Source organism: Molossus molossus, unplaced genomic scaffold (assembly GCF_014108415.1).
Source record: "Molossus molossus isolate mMolMol1 unplaced genomic scaffold, mMolMol1.p scaffold_m16_p_14, whole genome shotgun sequence".
Lineage (NCBI taxonomy): Eukaryota > Metazoa > Chordata > Mammalia > Chiroptera > Molossidae > Molossus > Molossus molossus.
Window position 1 is genome coordinate 81,900,092 of NW_023425349.1, and position 15,329 is coordinate 81,915,420.

The window sequence follows — 15,329 nt, forward strand, 5'->3', positions numbered from 1 at the left end:
TCTCTCTCTCTCTCTCTCTTTCTCTCTCTCTCTCTCCCCCTCCCTCCCTCCCTCCTTCTCTTCCTCCTGCTGCTCTATCTGAAGATAAATGCAAAAATGTTTTCCGGTGAGGATAAAAATAAATAAATAAATAAAATAAAACTAAAGCAGGCACAGAACATGTCCACAGACAGAAAGTTCCTACAGACAAAAAAAAAAAAAAAAAAGCAGAAAGGTAAATGTATGAATACATGTGGCAATACTGTATATTACATATGCAAACACAGTAATATGAATGGCATTATAAGACAGATCACAAAGCAGCTTGCTAACTTTAAAATAGTAATTACCTCTGGGGAGAAATGCTGGAAATAAAAGGTTGTATTTGTTTGAATTGAATTTCTATTTTTTTATTATTTTAAAAATAGATCCAAAGTAAATATACCAATAAACACTTGCAAAATTGTGTCAGTGAGTGCATATGTGTTTTTACAGTATTTTCTGTCCTGTTTTTGGTGTGTTTAAATTTTTCCAAAATTTTCAAAATGTGTAAAATAAAATGTTTGAATGTGATAAAATATGCTTAAATTCTCCCACTCTCCAACATTTGAATTGCATGATCAATTTGCATTATTTACAAAGAAACAATGTATTTTAAAGTGTAGTAAAATTTAAATCTAATTAGTTATTCTACAATTAAATGGCGATAGCTCCAATTTATAACATTTAAACATAATTATGGTTATAAATAATAAGTGCAACACACATTGCCTTAGGCTAAAGCAATCTGTGGGTACAAATAACTCATATGACCATTAATGTTCAAATTTATTAGTGACTTCCATCAGCATTTTTACAAGATCTCAACTCTAACCTGTTACCTATCACCTCTACCCCATTACCTGTTTTCCCAGGAGGCTCTATGTTGGTGCGATAGAAATTCTTAGGATAAAATTTATGTTTGTCCTCTTACTGGTGTTGTAACCCAGGAGATCGACCACACTCAGACTCAATTTTTCAGTTTTTGGGGATGTTTTATTACCTGTGCAGGGACTGCAGCCAACCTACACAGAGGAGAACTGCAGCCCCGAGCTCAGGGGGAGGGTTGCTTATATAGGGCAGGGGTCATTCAAGAGTTTAGCAGAGCAAGCAAGCTGCGTGTGCAGAAGCGAAGCGGAGGCAGTTAGCAATAAGCAGGAGGGAATGGAGGTGGGAGGGAGCTGAGGCGAAAGGGAACTGGGTGAACTGGGTCAGCATACATCTATTCTGCTATTCATTCTATTATCTAAGTTTTAAAAACTAACAAATTCGAGACGGATATCAGCGGTTAGTCAGGTGCAATACATATATGTTGAACAGTTACAGTTTTATGGGGTAAAGGGAGCTTCAGTTTCTCCCTATCAGTTTCTTTACAGAGTATGCAGGACACTCTGGCCTTGGGGCCGTTTCTGTCCTCCCTTTCCCTGAAGGATGTTGCTTTTCAAATTCCCAGTGAAGGTCAAACTCTGGTTAATTTTTATGGGGCTAAAGCCGTCTATAACATTCCCCATTGTTCATCTTGCTGTCTCTGAGGTTGTTAATTAGGGCAGCTCAAAGACAAGTTGGATTCTAAGGACAGTGAGCTACAGCACTGGCCTCTGGCCTTTTTGTTGTCAAGATACGTGCAAGGTATTGGGAGAAGCATGTGCTTAGATGGGCCAAGAATGAAAACCCCTGCAATGTACTGAGTTGAAGAATGAATTCCCTTCATTCTATATATATTTTTTTTCTTTTGGTATGTGCCTCTAGCGGTAACCGAACCCAGGACTCTCTGGTCTGCAGGCCAATGCTCCAACCACTGAGCCAAACCGGCCAGGGCTCTTCATTCTTTTCTTGTATTCTTAAACAGCTCAGTAGGTACCTGGAGTTTTAAAGAGCGTTTTCTAGCTCTCTCAGCCTTATTTAAAGTCTTCCTTAGAAATAGTCAGACCTATTTTGGGGCATGCCAAAGTTTTGGCTTAGAAACATGCCAAAGGTTTCCTTGGCTGTCCCTTAAGTACATGCTTGAAAACTTACATATTGTATCAATTTCAGCAAAAGGAGAAGTAGCCGAAAGAGGGAGTGTGGGATGTTAGTTCATTAGCGACCCCTGATCTATCTCCTGGTGTAGGCTCAGCTGGGTTACCACTCTACGTGTAACAATGTTAACCCTGGCCATCTCTCTCTCTGCATTGTGTAATTCAGGGAGCCTTTCCTGAAGCTGGGCTACAATTTGTGGACACTGCCTTGTGATATATGAGCACCCACATAGCAAGAGCTCTTTAGTGTGTTAAGTATATGCATACTTAGTATAATGTTGTTAGATGTATTTATGACTGACTTTTCATTCTTACCAACATTGATGTTAATGTGTCAGCTACAAGTAGCTTTCACATTTTTAGCAGCTCAAAGTCATTGTAGCAAATTCATTCGTTACTTTAAGGAGGAAAGGGAGGTTAGAAAGTATACCTGCCAGTGGTTTTTTTCTTTACAGAATTAATGAGAATGAAGTACCCCTAATGCAAAACTAAGCAAGGCATTATGAGATAACCTTTCTGAAATTATATCATTGCTGTTTAATCATTAGCAGAAAGAATATAGGTCTGAATTTTTCACTGAAGCTCTAAATTGAAATTATAGTATATGCTCAGAGACCATCTGAATATGTCTGACAAACTTAAGCAGTGAAATGTGTTGATGCTTCTGCGAAAAGGGATAAAATCACTCTACTATTGAGTCATTTATCATTACAGAGAGAAAAAGTATCAGTAATTTTATTCCCTATTCTGAGATTATCACTCACAGCTATGGTCTCCGTTATTGCAATAACAAATTGAGAAATAATATTCCCCCCAGGAGAAAGTGGGATGTTTTAATGTTTTATGGCAGAAAGACATTTTTGCAGACATTGCAGAAAGCTAATGTCTTCTTTAAATTGGGCTATAATTCAAAGAGAACTATGAAATGCAGCTGCAAAAAGTCAGCGAAATAAGTAAGCTTATACTTTCGAGTTTATTTCCATAATATTTTCAATTTTGTTATTGTTCATTTTGTGGCTCCAGGATGCAGTGCAATTTATTTATATTACATATCCTTGGTTAGAGAGATGAAGCATCCCTAAATAATGAGGTGTGAGGGTTAATATGAAGAAAGCAAATTGATGATAATTAGTAACTTCTCCACTTGCATCTTACTATTTTTTATGCATTAACCCATTCACTAGTTCACAAATACATACTGAGCAAATACTGTTGACCACACAACAGACTGCAGGCATTCCTGAACAAAGCAGACAGGATCTTCTCCATCATGGAGCCTAAAACTGATGAACAAGATTGACAAAAGCAATATAAAAATGTAGACTACATCATGAAAATCTGTAATTAAGTGTCAGAGAAAATGTAAGAGTACATTATTTTAGAGATGATGTATCTATTTTAAAAAATGAGGACAGGTGCAGGAAGGAGGGGGTCAATGGGGAAAAAAGAAGAAAAAAAAAGTTAGTTTTCTACCATCTTCTGTGTTTTTTCTTAATGAAAAGAAAAATTTACTATAATTTAGCCAGCTATATATTCATATGCTTATTATTTAAGTTATTTTATTATGATAAAGCATTAATATATAAATGTATGTACATATATACAAACAGTTAAAAGATATAATGAAATAAACACTCGTATACCCAGCTTAATAAATAGCATATTACCAGTATGTGACTCCTCTACGTGCAAAGCATTACCTACACTATCTGATAAATATTGTCATTATCGCTAATATTGTGCTAATTCTGTTTCATCTCTTCATAATTTCACTACCTAGTTAACATTACCACCATTAAACCTATAAAAATGAAATCACATTATATATATATCATTCATTGATTTTCTTGTTTTGCTTAATGTTTTTGAAATTTCTCCATTTCTACCTAGATTTTAGTGCTTTATTGAAACAAAATTGTGTTTTTCCATTGTGCTTTTGATTGATAGAAATTGCTTTCTCCTTTTTTTTGGCACTTATGGAGAATACTGTAATGAACATGTCTCTGCATATCTCCAGAGACATGTGCACAATATTTTTTCCAGGATACATTAAAGAGTCTTATTAATGAATCACATATTCAACTTTAATGTAATACAAAACAGTTAAAAAATAACACACACAGACATTTGGTTCATAATAATAACAGTGCGAAGATTAAAATTATATTAAAAACTTAAAAGGTGCAGAACAAATTATTTGATAAAATTCAATAACAATTTATCAAAAACAAAACCACCATACTACGGAAAAAAAAAAAAAAAAGAATGGGAATATATGATCTCATAAAAAATATCTTAAATAAGCACTAAAGCAAACACTATAATTAAAGACAGAATTTTGAAACTTTTCCCTGTGAGACCAACAATAAGACAGTGATAGCTGCTGTCGACATTTTTAGACAACATTCTACTGCAAGTCTTGGCAAGAAAAGGCAATAAAATGTATGCAAATTGGAAAAGAAAAAACAAACTAATGATGTGCCTTGAAATCTTTTGAAAGTACTGCATAGATATTCCTATCATTTGAAAATCATGGCATTTTTGTTTTTGCTTTCCAAAATTTATTTCTCTCCTAGTGACAAAGCTACATGTGGGATCATGGACACCTTTGAAAGTCTTTTCACTACAGGAGAGTAAAAGGTGTATCATTTCAACATTATGTGTGGCATATGTATATTCATTATAAATGCTCTATTTTTTTGTTTTAAAGATATTCCTTTTTGTATTTTTATTGGTTCAGATTTTGTGTAGAAGATAGCTTTTTCACAAATATTAGACTGAATTTAGCTGTGAAGCAGATGAACTCAGAATTTTTATTATAGGAAGATTTTAACTGCTCATAATTTTACCTTATGGATATATGACATTTCATGTTTTTACTATCTTGAGATATTTTTAGGAAGTTGTATTTTCCCAACTGCTTATTGTTTTTTGAAAAATGTAAATTTATTAGCCCAAATCTATTCATGATATTCCTTTGTTTTTATTAGCTGTATGGTTGTCTACTTTTTCATTAATATTACCATTTATACTATATATATATGTATATATATATAATATATAATACTTTTATTTGCTTTACCTATTGATTTTGATTTTGATAAATCTTAAGAAATATATGTTCATATTATGAAGCATTTCAGAGAATTGACTTTTGGCTTATTGAATTTGTTTGATTTTAATTAATTAATTAAGTGTCCCATTCTTCAGTATTTCCTTCTTTATATTAGCTTTTAATTCATTCTACTTTTCTTTAATTAATATCTTACTATAGAGTCTTAGCTCAATAGGTTTCTCGTTTTTCAAAGAAAAGCTTTTCCTTTTAAATATAAACTCAGATTTTGATACATGTTATTATTCATTTATTATTCCTTAATTACCATTATGGATTTTTATTTGCAGTTAGAATTGCATTTTAAGCCCTGGCCAGTTTGGCTCAGTGGTTACAGCGTCAGCTCGCGGACCACAGAGTCCCGGGTTCGGTTCTGCTAAGGTCACCTACCTCGGTTGCAGTTTGTCCCAGGCTCTGGTTGGGATCATGGGGGTGGCAACCAGTCGGTGTGTCTCTCTCGCATCAATGTTTCTCTCTCTTTCTCCCTCTCCCCCTCCCGCTCTATCTAAAAATAAATGCAAAAATGTCCTCAGGTGAGGATAAACAAAATAAAAATAAAGAATTGCATTTTAAGTTTTATATATATATATATATATTTAGCTTTTTTTTTTTTTAAGTCTTATTTTTCTCAAAAAATAATATCTACATAAATGTCAATCTTTAAATTTGTTAAAGCTGACATGCCGGTTCAGTGCCCCCTCAAACTCCTTGGTCTGGCTTTCTTTTAACGATCATGTAACCCCTGGGTTTCTTCTGCACATTCTTATCCTTTTTTGATTCCTCATTAGAGTGCCAGCTCCGTGGTTTATTTGAAGAGTTGTAAACTAGTTTTATTCACAATTTTATTTATTTTTATCAGGAGGGTCTTTAATTGTATCGATTTGGCATGCTGATGGAACTTTAAGTCATCTATTTACTTCTAATGTAAGAACAGAAATCTTCTGAGTCAGCCTGTATTTAAATTCTTTTATCTGATTCCTCCATTTACACATTTCCTGTTCATCATTTATTCAGCAGAGACTTTCTGAGCTCCACTGTTTCCCAGGCACTGTTTTATGAACTGGTGTATAACTGTGAACATTCTCTGTGAAAGACAGGAAAAAATATTATATATAAGATATTAGTTATTGATAAGTCATAAGAAGAAAAATAAGCAGACTTAATAAATTATGAACAAAAGGAGATCATCTTTAGATTAATATTCATGGAATATTTCTCCATGAGGCAATAGATGAACTGAGATCTGAATGGTTGGCCTGAGTGAGCCATGTGTCTATTTGTAGGAAGAGTAATTTACCTAAGAGAGGAAAGACACACAAAAATAATGAGACAGGAAGACACTAGACTTTATCTAACTACAAAGAGCTACACTGAGAGAGCCTTTAGAGTACAGAGGGGAAAAGAAGCAGTTAACTAGATACCTAAGTTAAAAAATGAAAGCAGTAACTAAATACCTAAGTTAGAGTATTTGTTTCTTGTTTGCAAATATTTTTAAAATAATGTTTCGTTATTGATTTTAGAGAGAGAAGAAGGGAGAGGGAGAGAGATAGACACATCTATGACAGAGAATATCAGTTGGTCACCTCCAGTATGCCCCTCATTGGGGATCGGGTCCACAACCTGGGCATGTGCCCTGACCAGGAATTGAACCGGCGACCTCTTGGTACAACTAGCCAGGCATTGTTTGTTTGTTTTTTAATCCTCACCTGAGGGCATTTTTCCATTTTTTGTTCAGATAGAGCGGGAGGGAGAGAGAGGAAGAGAGAGAGAGAGAAACATCGACGTGAAGGGACACATCGAGCGGCTGCCACCCGCACAACCGACCAGGGCCGGGGACAAACTGCAACCGAAGTACATGCCCTTAGCGGGAACCGAACCCGGGTCTCTCCGGACCGCAGGCCGACGCTCTAACCGCTGAGCCAAACCGGCCAGTAGCCAGGCATTGTTAGCAAATATTAAAAGTAACTTTGAAAATTAAACCTACTGACACGACATTGGTTAGTAAGATGATGTACGTTTCAAGGGTACAAATCTGTGATACATAATCTACATATTGCATTGTGTGCCACCACCCAAAGTCAGATCATCTTCCATCACCATATATTTGCCCCACTTTACCCTTAACTACCTCCACCCTCCTCGTTTATGAATATTGCTAAGGGCATTGGATTCACCATAATAAAAAGGAAAATTAATTATGTTCTATTTCTGTTACTTTTGTTTTTCTGTCTGTGAAACCTCTTTACCTGCTGGAGAGATTATTTGAAATTATATCATAAATCTTCAAAATGCAAGCAACTACCCAGAGGACAATAATTTTTCCCAGAATAAGATGAATACAGTAGTTTAACTTACAACTTTAGGTTATTTTAAAATAGAATTTTTTTTATTTCAGCTTTTATTAATTTTGTTTTATCTATTTGCTTGTTTTATATTTTTATTGGGCTATTTTATTTGTAGTTTGGACTTTTTATTGCTAATTCTTGGTTTTGATTAGCTTCCATTTTTTTATAGGTATTTCTTTTTCTTACAGCAATCTAAGAGAATTAATAAAATTTACCTTCTAAAATTTCTACTCCTGTTTTTTTTAAATTTATAGTGAAGATTGCATAATCTCTAATGAAAATTATAATTATTAAATTTTCTTTTTCCCTGTATTCTTTTATTTTTATTGTTTTTTTTCTATATTGATTTTAGAGAGAGGAAGGGAGAGGGACAGAGAGACAGAAATATCGATGAGAGAGAATATAGATTGGCTGCCTCTTGCATGTCCCCCACTGGAAATTGGGCCCACAACCTGGGCATGAATCTTGACCAGTAATTGAACCAGCGACAACTTGGTGCATGGGTTGATGATCAACCACTAAGCCACAGGGGCTGGGCCTTGCATTATATTCTTAATTAAGTAAGTTCTTTTTCTCTTTGCAACCTGCTTTCCAGATTTATGTCTTTGAATTTCTTCTTATTCTATTCTTATTTTATACGTATATTTTTCTGGAAGCAGTATCACCTTACATTTACTGAGAATTCAAAGCAAATCTTTTCTAAAACTTTTTCATTTATTTTCTATCCCAGTTGTTATTTAGAGGTATTATATTCTTTAATTATTTTCTGTGGTTTTCCTAACCACAGCATTAATTGTCCTACTGTATATTTTCCATTTGATTTATATTGTCTTATAGTTCTTTGCTCTTACCCTTCTTCCACAGGCTATTAGAATGAATATTTAGTGACATATTGTGCAGGAAACGAGCTTTTTAAAACCATGAGGGCACTAGGCTGCTTATACTTGTAACAACATAATGGTACATAATAGCAAGCATTGTACCTTCTAAGCATATTATAGTAAAAGTTTAATCTACATCTTTTCAATCATAAAAAAAAAAAAAAAAATCATTGGCCGGCTGGTGTGGCTCAGTGGTTGAGTATTGACACATCCACCAAGAGGTCACCAGTTTGATTCCTGGTCAGGACATATTCTCAGGTTGTGGGACTGATCCCCAGTAGGAGGCATGCAGGAGGTGACTAATCAATGTTCTTGCTCATCAATGTTTCTATCTCTTTCTCCTCACTTCCTCTCTCTCTAAAATGAATAAAGAAAAAACATTTTTAATAGCTTAAATAATAATAATGATAATAAAATAATAATAATAAAATTAAAAACTGATAAAAATTGTGATACTACATTCCAAAATGGTGGTAGAGTGAATGGAAGCTATACAGACCATCTCCCAGGACCAAACTGGAATTACAACTAAAATTAAGACAAATCATTAGGAAAAAAAAACAGAAAAGCAGCTTGAAAGGACCTGTATAAACAGGGACAAAAAAAAAAAAAAAACAGGGATTAAACTGAGCCTGGTAGGAACTGTGAAGGTGAGAGACAGGGAGCTAGGAGCCCACGGACAACAGCTGTTTTGGCTGTGAGCAACTCCCTTGGAGTTAAACTCCAAAGTCAGCTCCACAACATAGGGCCAGAGCACTAAATTAGCTTCAGCCACTCACCTTGGGTTCCAGCAGAGGTAGGACAAACTGGTCTGGAACTGTCTGGAGCCTTGGGTGCTTGGAGAGTGAGAAGGCAATGGGACTTTTGTGCTGAATCACTCCCTCGCAGGACAGTAGTCATGTTACTCAAAGAACCCCTTCCCAGAGCACTAGGGAGAAGCGACAGCCCTTCCCTCAGGAATTTAACACTACCCAGTCAGGCAGAAAAATGCAAATTGAGACTCATTAACAGCTAGCAAGCATCTGCTTTACCTGCTGAAGATCCTTTTACCCTGCACATCTGAGGGATTTTTTCATTCAGTTACAACACAATAAATGTGTTGTAACCCTCAACTGTAGCCCTCACAATGATCATCAAGTAACTGAGATTAATAGACACCAGGCAAAAAGCTACAGGATAAGTAAACCTTCCCTAGGCTTGCAAATCTACCAAGGAATGTAAGACTTGACAGTGGTGTGGAATGTGAGTCCTGTCACACTCATCCAAACCCAGTAGAGGGAGCTACAACCAGTGGAACACAAAAACTCACAGGGAAAATTTGGCAGGCTCCAAAACCCACTGAAGTAGAAATAAATGAAATGCAGTTAAGCAAGTTAACAGAGCAAGAGTTCAGAGTGATGATAATGAGAAAGGACAACAGCATGAGTAAGAACTCAACGGCATGAGTAAAGATATAAAAACATTGAAAACCAACCAACTGGAAATGAAGAATGACATAGCAGAAATAAAGAATCCAGTAGAAGAAATAACCAGCAGTGTAGATGAAGCTGAGAACCAGATCAGTGAATTAGAAGACAGGGTAGAAAAAAAAAAAACACCCAATCAGAGAACAAAAAAAAAAAAAGAAAGACAGCTTAAGAAAACTGTGGGGCAACATAAATATACTAATAACCATGATTAACCCGAAAAGATGGCAGTGGGCAGGACCTGAGGGAGGATGAGTGTATGAGAGAGTGAGTGACTGTGTGAGAGAGTGTGAGTGGACTTGAAGGTGGACGACCAAACCCCAGCAGTGCAGAGCCACAGAGCAGAAGGTTCCTATGCTCTGAACTGGAGCAGATGGCTACCACAGTAAGCGGCCCTTCAGGACTCCTCCCCCTACGCCACGGGGAGACCCCACCATTTTGGAAGATCCTGGGTCTTCCCTGAGAGGAAGCAGTGGGAGCCGCTAGAGCCCAGCAACCTGAACCCACCAGTACACCTGGCACCATCAGACCAGTGGACACCTTGTGTCAACACAGACCGGTGCACAGTAGTGGAGCTCCTAAGGTGTTGGTCACAGAAGCCAAGGACATCCCAGAGCCCAGCACCATCCCCCATAGTAGCAGCCAGATCAGAGTCTAGATATAACCCGAGCAACAGAGGCTGGGGAGCAGATATCCATCCCCAGGCAACAGAAGCACAGACCAGCAGCTGAGACCCATCCCCAAAATCTACAGTAAAAACTGAGCAGGAATTGAGCCCCACCGGGTGCTCCACAGACACCTGAGCAGTCTAGTAGCTCAAAAGAGTGATGTAAAGCCTGAGCCCTAGAGAGACTGGTGCAATCCAGCTGCCTGCCTACAGGACCTGTGGGGTGCAGGGACACTGGAGGGGCTTGTGCCACCCAGCAGGCACAGTGCAATCCAGTTACCCACAGGTCCTGCAGGGTGCTAAAGCACCAGAGAAGCCCCCGCGACCCAGCAGAGACTGCACGATCTACTTACCCAAAGGGGCTGTGGGGTGTTAAAGCACCAGAGAGGACTGTGCGACCTAGTAGGGACTGCGCAATCTAGTTACCCACAGGGCCAATGGGGTGCTCAAGCACCAGAGAGGCTTGTGCCACCCAGCAGGGACTATGCCATCTAGATTCCCATGGGGCCTGCAGGGAGCTGAAGCACCAGAAAGGCCTGTGCCACACAGCAGGGACTGCACGATCTAGTTACCCACAGGACCAGTGGGGTGCTAAAGCACCAGAGAGGCCTACGCAACCCAGCAGGGACTGTGCCATCCAGTTACCCATGGTACCTGAGGGGTGCTGAAGCACCAGAGAAGCCTGTGCATCCCAGCAGCCCATACATAGGCATAGAGCCTGGTCCCCAGAGGGACTGTGCGATCCAGTTACCCATAGGACCTGCAGGGAGCGGGGGCACCAGAAAGGTACGTGCAACGCAGCTGTGCACAAGATAGGCTTAGAGGTTGTGAAAAATGAGGCAGAGTGAATAGAAGCCACACAGAAGATCTCCCAGGACCAAATGGGAATTAAAACTAAAATAAAGACAAAACCTTGGAAATAAAGAACAGAAAGACAGTAGGACAGGACCTTATAACCAGGGACACTGGCAGAACACCAGAACTACATTCCAAGGCACTGAGTAACGGAGACTACTATCCACCAGGAAAAAGCTAGGGGATAACTGAACCTTTTCTGGGCTTGCAAATCTACCCAGGAAAGTAAAACTTGATAGTGGTGTTTAACATGGGCCCACTCAGGCTCATCCAAACCCAGTAGAGGGAGCCACAAATAGCAGAACACCAACACCCAGAGGAAAAATATGGCAGGCTCCAAAACCCACTGAGATAACCAAAATGTGAAACAAAGAAACAGATGACAAATGAAAGAACAAGAGAACCCTATTGAAGATGAGATCAACGAAATGCCGCTAAGAAAATTATCAGAGGTAGAGTTCAGAACCATGATCTTGAGGAAGCTCAACAGCATGAGTAAGGACATCAGCACCATGAGTAAAGATATAGAAACATTGAAAATCAACCAAGTGGAAATGAAGAATGACATAGCAGAAATTAAGAAAACATTGGAAGGACTAAACAGCAGAGTAGAGGAAGCTGAGGACCAAATCAGTGAATTAGAATACAGGGTAGAAAAAATCAACCAATCAGAAAACCAAAAGGAAAAAATTATTAAAAAACAGCATAAGAGAACTGTGGAACAACTGGAAACGTAATAACATTCGCATCATAGGAGTCCCTGAAGAAGAAGAAAATAGGCAAAGGTTAGGGAACATATTTAAAGAAATAATGACAAAAAACCTTCCTAACTTGGTGAAGGAAGAAAGCATTCAAATTCAAGAAGCACAGAGAACCCGAAGTAGAAAGAACCCTAATGGTCCCACACCAAGACACATAGTAATCAAAATTCCAAAAATTAAAGACAAACAGAGAATCCTAAAGGCAGTAAGAGGTAAGCAACAGGTTACCCACAGAGAAAACCCCATAAGGCTTTCAGCTGACTTCTCAACAGAAACACTACAGGTGAGAAGGGAGTGGCATGAAGTAATCAAGGTCATGAAAAACAAGGATCTAATTCCAAGACTACTCTATCCAGCAAGGCTATCATTCAAAATAGAAGCTCAAATAAAGAGCTTTCCAGACCAAAAAAAAAAAAAAAAAAAAAGGCTAAGGGAATATATTAACACCAAACCAGCACTGCCAGATATGCTAAAAGGACTACTGTAATTAGTAGAATAAATAGGAAGAAAAATAGAACCACACTAAACAAAAATGGCAATAAATAAATACATATCAAAAATCACCTTAAATGTAAATGGTTTGAATTCACCAATAAAAAGACACAGTAGCTGACTGGATACAAAAGCGTGACTCACATATATGTTGATTACAAGAGACCCACCTCACAACAAAAGACTCACATAGGTTGAAAGTGAAGGGATGAAAAAAAATCTTCCAAGCAAATGGAAAGGAAAAAAAGCTGCGGTAGCAATACACATATCTGATAAAGTAGATTTCAAAATGAAGGCCATAACTAGAGACAAAGAAGGCCACTACATAATATTGAAAGGATCTATCCAACAGGAAGATATAATCTTGAAAAACATATATTCACCCAATATAGGAGCACCAACATATATTAAACATTTTTTGGAGGACTTCAAAGGAGAAATGACATCAATATAATCATAGCAGGGGACTTCAACACCCCACTGACATCACTGGATAGACCAAGACAAAAAATTAACTAGGAAACACAGACTCTAAATGAAGCACTAGACCAAATGGATTTAATAGATATATACAGAGAATTACACCCCAATACTGCAGAATTCACATTCTTCTCAAGTGCACATGGGACGTTCTCAAAGATAGAGCACATGTTAGGACACAAAGTAAGTCTCTACAAGTTCAAGAAGATTGAAATGATATCAAGTATCTTCTCAGATCACAATGGCATGCAACTAGAAATCAACTGCAACAAGAACATGCAAAGATATTTGAAAACATGGAGGCTAAAAAGCATGTAATTGGACAATGAATGGCTTACCATGGAGATCAACGAAGAAATTAAAAACTTCCTGGAAGCCAATGAAAATAAACACACAACAACACAAAATCTATGGGATGCAGTGAAAGTAGTTCTGAGAGGGAAGGTAATAGCACTACATACCTACTTTAAGAAGCAAGAAAAATTTCTAACAGAATATCTAACCTCACAATTAAAAGAACTAGAAAGCAAACATGAAGAAAAACCCACAGCAAGTAGAAGGAAGGAAATAGTAAAGATTAGAGCCGAAGAAATAAATGACATGGAGTCCTAAAAAACAATTCAAAGGATCAATGAAACAAAGAGCTGGTTCTTTGAAAAGATAAACAAGATTGATGAAACCTTAGCTAGACTCACCAAGAAACAAAGAGAGAGAACCCAAATACACAAAATCAGAAATGAAAGAGGAGAAATAATAACTAACACCACAGAAATACAACAGATTGTTAACAAATATTATGAACAATTATATGGCAACGAATCTGACAATCTAAGTGAAATGGATCAATTTCTAGAAACACATAGTCTCCCAAAACTGAACTGGAAGGAGATAGAAAACTTGAACAGACCAATAACAACAGAAGAAATTGAAGATGTAACCAAGACTATCCCTGCAAACAAAATCCCAGGCCCGGATGGCTTCACGGGGGAATTTTACCAAACATTCAAAGAAGAAATAACACCCATTCTCCTCAAACTATTTTTAAAAATTCAATAGGAAGAAAGACTTCCAAACTCATTTTATGAGGCCAGCATAATTCTAATTCCAAAACCAGAAAAAGACACTACACAGAAAGAAAACTATAGACCAATATCCCTGACGAACATAGATGCCAAAATCCTTAACAGAATACTAGAAAATCGAATCCAGTAATACATCAAAAAAAATTATTCACCATGTCCAAGTGGGATTCATCCCAGGGATGCAAGGTTGGTACAATGTTTGCAAATCAATAAATTTGATACACCACATAAACAAAATGAAAGATAACAATCACATGATCATATCAATAGATGCTGAAAAAGCATTCGACAAAATTCAGCACCCATTTCTGATAAAAACACTCAGAAATCTGGGAATAGAGGGATCATATCTCAACATAATAAAGGCCATATATGAAAGACCTACAGACAACATCATACTCAATGGGCGAAAATTAGAAGCATTTCCCTTAAGAACAAGAATAAGGCAAGGACGCCCACTTTTGCCAAAATTTTTTTTGATGTATTACTGGATTCGATTTTCTAGTATTCTGTTAAGGATTTTGCCATCTATGTTCATCAGGGATATTGGTCTATAGTTTTCTTTCTGTGTAGTGTCTTTTTCTGGTTTTGGAATTAGAATTATGCTGGCCTCATAAAATGAGTTTGGAAGTCTTTCTTCCTATTGAATTTTTAACATAGTATTGGAAGTCTTAGCCACAGCAATCAGACAGGAGAAAAAAATAAAAGGGATCCAAATAGGAAAGGAGGAAATGAAACTGTCATTATTCACAAATGACATGATATTATACATAGAAAACCCTAAAGACTCCATCAAAAATTTACTAGACTTAATAAATGAATTTGGCAAAGTAGCAGGATACAAAATTAAAGTCAGGGAATCAATGGTATTCTTATGCACCTATGATGAACTCAAAGAAAAAGAAACTAAAAAAAAATCCTATTTATTATCGCCGCAAAAAAATTAAGATACCTAGGAATAAACTTAACCAAAGAATTAAAGAATCTATTGGCAGAAAACTAAAGAACACTGAAAAAAGAAATAAAGAAAGATATAAAAAAAGTGGAAGCATATACCTTGTTCGTGGATTGGAAAAATTATCATTAAATATCCATACTACTCAAAGCAATCTATAGATTCAATGCAATCCCTATTAAAATACCAATGACATA